This window comes from Triturus cristatus, chromosome 7 (genome assembly GCF_964204655.1).
Source record: "Triturus cristatus chromosome 7, aTriCri1.1, whole genome shotgun sequence".
Classification (NCBI taxonomy): domain Eukaryota; kingdom Metazoa; phylum Chordata; class Amphibia; order Caudata; family Salamandridae; genus Triturus; species Triturus cristatus.
Genome location: NC_140590.1, coordinates 961,574,073 through 961,582,090, shown reverse-complemented (window position 1 = coordinate 961,582,090; position 8,018 = coordinate 961,574,073).

Below are 8,018 nucleotides of genomic sequence, written 5' to 3'. Positions count from 1 at the left end.
GGCATCGCTTTGTCTGATTGCTAAAGCTGTTGCTGCCACTGATTTTAGGCATGCAGGCAAAGCCTGAGCTACGGGATCTAATGTACTAGAAAAATAAGCACATGGTTTGTGTGATCCTGCTTGTTCCTGTGTGAGTACTGACAAGGCAGTACCTTCGCGTTCTGTAACAAAGAGTGTAAACTGTTTATTGTAACATGGTGTTGCTAAAACAGGTGCTTGGCATAAGGCTTTCTTTAGGCCTTCAAAAGCTTGTGCATGTTCCTGAGTCCAAGGGAGAACAGTCGATGTGGCTGCCTCCTGTGTTGTCAATTGAATGAGTGGTTTTGCTAGAAATGCATACTGAGGGATCCACTGCCTACAATATGAAGTGAGGCCTATGAAAGCCCGCACCTCCTTTTGTGTCTTGGGTATTGGCATATTTGCAATTAGCTGGATGCGATCTGGTGTAAGCTGCCTTCCCTCCTTGGACAGCGAGTGACCAAGGTAAACAACTCGCTGGACACAGAATTGCAGCTTAGAAGGGGACACCTTGTGCCCCTTTTCGGCCAAAAATTGTAATACCGTCAGTGATGCTTTCTCACATTCAGGTTCGTTTCTAGCGGTGATCAGCAGATCATCGACATATTGAAGCAGGGCAGTGTTAACTGGCATGTGGATACTGTCGAGTTCTCGTTTCAGTGCTTGGCTATAGATGCTGGGGCTTTCTGTAAATCCTTGAGGTGCGCGTGTGAATTTAAAGCTACGTCCATTTAAACTAAATCCGAACAAGTATTGGCTTTCCGGATCTATTGGGACGCTGAAAAAGGCATTCTTGAGATCAATTACAGTAAAAAATGTTGCTTCGGAATCAATAGCTGTCAGTAATGACGAGATATCTGGGACCACAGGGAATTGTGGCACAATGCATTTGTTCAATTCGCGCAGATCAATAACCAATCGATATACTGGCGGGGCCTTTGGATCTGTTCGTTTAAGAATCGGAATTATCGGGGAATTACATACATTGGAGTCTGTTTCCACAACCACTCCTTGGACAATGAGCTCGTCAATAATTTGCAGTAAAGCCACTACAGCATCTGGTGGTAACTTGTATTGTCGCATTCGTGGTAGTACCACTCCTGCCTTTAGTGTAACTCGATATGGTGTAATATTCATGCAACCCACATCAGTAGGGCCTTGTGCCCATAAATGTGTAGGTAAAGTCTGCAGTCGGGGATCCATGTCTCGAGACACATAGTGACCTTTGAAATCACGTAAAAACAATCTTACTCCTTCCGGAGAACAACATATTATAGCTCCTAGAGCTTTCAGTGTTTTTATACCTAACAAGTTTTCTGGACATGATTTAGTAAGCAATAAATCTGTAGTTCGGGTCAAGGGTCCTATCGTAAGTGGAAGAGGCTGTGATACTTCATTAACAATAGGTTTTCCTGAAAAACCAAGGGAAATATTCTGTGAGCCTGAGAGGGGTGCCCCTGGAACTTCACTACGTTTTATAGTTGTTCGACTTGCCCCTGTATCAAGTAAAAATTTTCTATCTTGGCCTAATAGTTCACTATGTACATAAGGTCCTTCTTGGTCTACAGGGACCTCGATAAGGGGTAAGTCAACTTCCCTCTCTAGGCTGGTTCATGCGTATCGTTGATAATCAGGATAGTCATACTGTGCGGTCTGGTACAGCTGTCGTGTCGTGGTTTGTGTGGCAGCAACAGGCAGCGCTGGTGCAGCTGGCACAAACTGTATAGACTGTTGTGGAGCTGGCATGGACTGGGCATGCTGCGGTGCTCCTTGTTCATTCTGATCCTGTCTAGGTGGCCGTGGTCTTTCTTGTGTTTTACCTGTGGCGATATTACGCTTCAAGACTGGGCAATCGTGTATGTAATGACCTGGTTGTTTACAATAGTTGCATGTCCCTTTTACAGGTCCTGCTGAATCACCGGACTGTGTCGTACCCTTTTTATGACCTTCAGCTGGAACTGTCTGGGAGACTAGCATTTTCATTTTTGTGTCTTTCATGCGTTTCTGTTCATGTTCTTGTTCCTCTCTAATTCTATTGTAATGGTACTGTAACATTTGTAACATTTGTGATGGGGTATTACCTTGCCAGGTACTCTCGAATTTTAATACTCTATTCTTCTCCTGGGGCAAGGAATTTTCAACTAATTTTGTCACAAACAGATGTGGGTATGACTCACTACTTGCTTTTATGCCACTATTTATACCAAAACATTTTTCGAATCGGGCATAGAAATCACTAGTGTCATTTATCTTGCTTTTGTTTACAGGCTGAGATTGCACCCCAGTCTTCCTTTTTTGTGGTTAATAAACGTGGCAGTACCTGTACTAATAAACCTGGTAGTGCTTTAGTTTTATCCCCAAGCCCTGCTCCTGCAGTTCGGGCCTTTTCTTCTGCTTCTAATGCTGTCCATTCTATCTTTTGGTCTCCCACCTCCCACTCTTTTTCCTTAAGTTTTTCATAAATGCCAGCAGGCATTAATACCTTTAATATTGTCATAATGTCGGGATAGGTATACTCTCCCATGAGTAACATGTCTTTAATTTCTCGGTGAAAACCCGCTGGGTCTTTGTCATGACTGGGTACCACTTTCTTCATTTCTAACAATTCTATTTTCGATATGGGCGTATATACATATACACGTTTAAACTGATTGTCCTCGCCCTTTATTGGGTGTACTTCTCGTAAGGGATTCTGTCTGTCCATGTAATACGTCGTTCTTTCCTTGATGGGCAGTGAGACATGTTCTGGGCATACAAAAAGAATGTACTGCTTTCTTGATTCTAGTATTTCTCTAATTAACTTAGTACCTGAACCTCTCCATCTATTCGTGAGTAATTCAGTCAATATATCAGGTAAAGGACCAGGATCGGAATGTTGGCTTTTATAAAGTATAAGAAGTTGTTGAATCATATAAATCCCAGCTAAACGCTGTTCATCTGGGGTGAGGTTCAAAAATGTGTGTGCTACTGTATCATCACCATATTTTCCGGGACTGTCAACCCAATGAACGGCTGACCTGGCTAATTCTTGTTCATCCGTAGAATCGAGTAAATGATAACCCCTTCGTTCTCGGAGTAATTTGTCAGCGGCTTGGAACGAATGCTCGGGGGACCTTATATTTATTATAGGTGTTTGGAAATTCCTGTTATTATCTGGACATATCGGACGTATCGGGTCAGTGAAACATCTAGTACTATTACAAGATCTTCCTCTACCTACATAGGCTATGGTTTCTGACTGTCCTGTGGGCAGTCCTGATCCTTCCTCCTCCTCGTTTTGTTCAAACTGGTCTACCGCTAATCTCTCTTCGTGTAGGCGTTCTATTTCTTTACGGATCTTTCGGCACATGGCTATTATACATTTTTGCCTATCATGTCTCCCCTCTGATATATTCTGGCTCCATCTGGTAAGGGTTTGCATTATTTCCGGATCTACCTCCGGTCGGTCTTGATTTCTGATTACACAATTTATGAGGAAACGTAACAGTTCCCCCTGTATCTCCACTTTCTGGTATTCCATAGCTCTGTTAATACATTCAGAATCTCGCCCTGTTTGGACAAAATGATATATATTGTCTAGATGCATAGTCATTCCTGGTAGCTTTCCTAAATATACCGCAGCTCGTCTGATACGTAATGATGCCAGGATCATTTCGTCCTCTTTTCCGGGCACAGGGTCATATCTACAATCTACAAGAAGTTCCTTAAGCGTGCGGGAATTTATGAGTTTGGGGGTACGTGGATGTGCTGATTCTTGAAAAGTACGTTTATTTATTCTGGGTGGCGTAGAAAAAATGTTGGTAGCACCTCCGGTAGCCCCGTCTGGGGTATCGGGCGTGAAAGGATTCGTTGAACGCGATACAGCAACTATAGGTGTGGACACAGCTGTAGAAGCAGCTGTAGGAACAGATGTGGAAACAGATGTGCTTGCCGGAACTTGTGTCAGGATTTGATGCTGTAGGGATACAGATACAGGATCTTGGCGTTGAACCTCCCCGGCAGACGGTCTATGTGGGGCAGGGTTAGCATACTCGGGAGCTGCGTCATCTAAATATGAGGAAAGAAAAACATCTTCTGCTGTTCTAGGATGCCCCTTAGGATGCATTTTTATTGGGAACAATGGGGGTGGCAAGTCTTTTGGTATCTCCGGAGTAGCCTTAGGTAATCCCTCGGCCAGAAGGGGATACATACCAATCATAAGGGCATTTCTTTGTCTGTCTACTTGTTCTGATTTCACTCGTGTACCTTCTTCAATTAATAGATTTTCTCGGACTTTATTTGAATTCTCCTTATTTTTCTCCTCCTGTCTGAGTGCTTTTTCTGTACGTCTATGAGATTCTTTACGCCATAACTCAACGGCGTCTTTCTGTGACTGTCTGGCTTTCCTTTTCCATAACTCTTCCTCTACTTTCATGATGCACTCTGCATCCCAGGTCCCAGCGGCGGGCCACCTCTGACTTTCTGATAATTCTTTGGTGTAGTCTACCCATAAATCAAGAAATAATATAGCGTCTAAGCCGTGTTTATGATACATGAAGTACCCTGGAGTGTCCCTAGGAGGAATAGGAACAGCTTCTTCGAGTACCCCTTTTCTAGTTGTGATCTGTCTTAGTTTCGAAAAGAGCGGCATATTGAGAACTGATCTGATACTTGGTCTTGAACAAACTTAATACAATAAACACAATAATGAACAGTCATTCATACCACAATATGCAGGACGTATTAACACATTTAACATTTAACGTTTAAATGAGCAACAATGATGATGACGATCTAAGAAAACTTAATCACAAAACATAATCCTCGGCATTAACTGAATTATTCTGAATTTATATACTTGATATACTAGATATACTGCTAAACAGTACTGATACACTGCTAAAACAGTGCAGACCGGATTTGTGTACCCAAACCCGTCTGGACCGGCACAACTTATGTGCACGTCAGAACGCCTCCCCAGTAATGGTACTCACCGGGTAGCTCGGAACGGAAGGCCTCGGAACGGAACTGAACTGAACTGGACTGGACTCGACTCGAAAACTTCGGAAACTTCGGAACATCGGAAACCTCGGAACTTCGGAACTTCGGAACTTGGTGGGCCTCTGTATACCTCGGATCTTGCTCTCTCAGCTAGGCTCTGGTCGGGATACTTCGCACTTCTCACCGCCTCGTCTGGGTGTTGATCGCAGCCTCAGTCGCCCCCGCTTGACCGGAGGGAGATACAGGAAATCCTGCTGGTACGCGTTGTTGTCCGTCCAGCTGTGGCAGGAGACCGGGCCTGCAACGCACCGCCGGCGCGTGAGATGAGAAAGTGTCCCTGTTCGGGCGCCATTCATGTGGTAAATAATTTAATTACCGGGACTTAATTTGATACAGAAAAATAATAAAAATAGCTCAGTAAAATAAGAGGCAAAATCCGTGATATTAGAGGTTCGGAATGGGCTTTATTCCAATGGACGATTCGAATCGTGGACTCCAAGTTCCATCACCACGGAGGTTCAGGAAGTGAAGTACATACTTTATTGATAAGTAATCACTTTTATACAATAGGCATTACAGTGAAGCAAATGCAGGAGGCGTAACAATTGATAGTAAAGATAAAACATACATGCGTAGCAAAAGTGGGCGTAACCGGGTGTAACTAAAGAACGTCATCAGGTATGATGTCATAATAGGGTGGTTCCATGAAAGAATTTTGCAATGTCAGCAGAAATACTTGGCAGAAATGCGCGCGCAGCAGCATGACGTATGATTGACGTGCGACTAGGGGGTGAAGGGGATTTGACATTTAACTCTACATGTGGCGACAGATGTCTGGAGGGTCAAGTCAACCTAATCCCAAATCATATCTAACATCCTATGTTTAAAGAACTATGTTATCCAAAAGAGAGGTCTCTTAGAGTAGAATCTTATTCTATACTGACTATACTGACTGTTAGTGCGTGTACAAGCGTCTAAGTGTCTACACTAGATGCGAGGGCAGAAGTCTTCCATAATAATAGGGCTATGAATTACTTGCATAAAGACAGAGAAGCCGGGCCTTTGCTCGGTAGCTGGAAGAATGTTTACTTAAACTACTAGACAGGAATGCATTGGGCAGGGAGCGGAGCAGATAATTTCGAAGGTGAAATACAGTTTTTGGCAGGCAACAGGCTGATGTCAGGCACCGTGAGCCGCGCAGGGAATGAGACAAAGTTCATGGTCACAGATGCAGGCTCAGACTGGAGCTTTCAGAGGCAGAAGGCAAGAAAAGCTTGATGACAGAATCAGGGCCTACTTGCCTGGACTGCAAAATGGCATAAGTGAACCATATAAAGCCGGTGGCCTTTCGTACTTAGGAATGGAATATCCGGCCTATTCATGGCGGATCTGAAAGAGGACGTGTTGACGGTGGACGCACATGTGTTTGCGTCTTCATAACTGGAACTGGAGGGAACATACATGTACTTATGATTCATACATGAAACCGTTGGGGTCCAAGATAGGGGACATAACTGATCAGAAAAATCCATATTTCCACAGTACGACTGGAACGTACTGGGGTGTACATAGAGGGTGGTACGACACGTACTGGGGTGGGGGTACGACTGGAACGTACTGGGGTGTAGGTACACGGGGGTATGACACGTACTGGGGTGGGGGTACGACTGGAACGTACTGGGGTGTACATAGAGGGTGGTACGACACGTACTGGGGTGGGGGTACGACTTGAACGTACTGGGGTGTACCTAGACGGGTGGGGGTATACATACACGGGGGGTACGTGTCGGACGTACGGGGGCTGGGGGGAGTGTTGGGCGCGTATGCGGGCACATGTCTCCATGGTTGCTATAGGAGTTCGGTGCGGACGGTGTTTTTTCCATACGGTTGTAAGCTCGGACGCACGGGATGGATCGTGATTCCTCGGTCGGACTTGGCTTTTCACGTTTGTAAGGTAAATCGTCCGAGGACGTGTCGGACACATTTTCCGACCCGAGGACGTGTGGGGAATGATTCCCAGTGCGGTTCGTATGGACTTTTTACCATGCGAATCGTGATTGCCAGTTCGTACGGCACTTGTACGATTCGTACGGTAAAAAGACCCGATACGAGTCGTACGGGGAAATTTTTTACCGGATCGTGATCGGCACCTTTGTGTATATAGTGTAGTCCAGTATAATGTGAAAATTTGATGTTTGTTGTTCTTAGATATACAGGCACCTTTATGAATTTATTATATTTCTTGTTATTTGCACAATCACACCACTGCGTAATTTGCACATACTACTTAGGCTTTAGGTGGTTCTTCTATGCTAAGAATACAGTCCTATAACTAGGAAAATACAGTGGCCCTCTTTTTCAGTCTTATTGTAGAGCATTATTAAATTGCAAATGTAGAGTCCATATAACATTTGAGTACATATGTTGACATTGTCAGGTTGTTTAACATATGTTGCAGACAGGCTTGGCAGCATTATCTGTAACAATAATATTATCAATATTATTGAATAGTTCTTTTAATGCTTTTAATATATTTATATATATTTATATTTGTTTTATCATTCTTTGCCTTGTTACAGATGAAATTGGATTCATGGAAAGTATCAATTTGCCGTCTGCATCACCTTGCAGTGTCATGAGATTTAACTCGGGACTTGAATTGTTGTGACTCTATGAATTTACTGAATAGGAAGTTACAAGGATAACATATGCGTATAAATATGTCTTTCTGTTCTTTCTCTACTTCTGAAATGTATTTTAAACAGGATCTATGTACAATTAAGGGCACTTTTTTGAGATGAAATAGAAGGGGATAAAAATAATTATCCAATGCGAATATGGATGTATTTATATTCCTGTATACACCTTAAACAATCACATGTACATAGTAGTATATATTTTTTCTATGTCTATACTTGGTGTGTGGTCACATGGGTTTTGCATCACTATTTAAAAATGGCTTATTTACTTTGCCTCGTTGATGTGAACAAGGGCGAGTGGCGCCCGAAACGCGTCTTCAA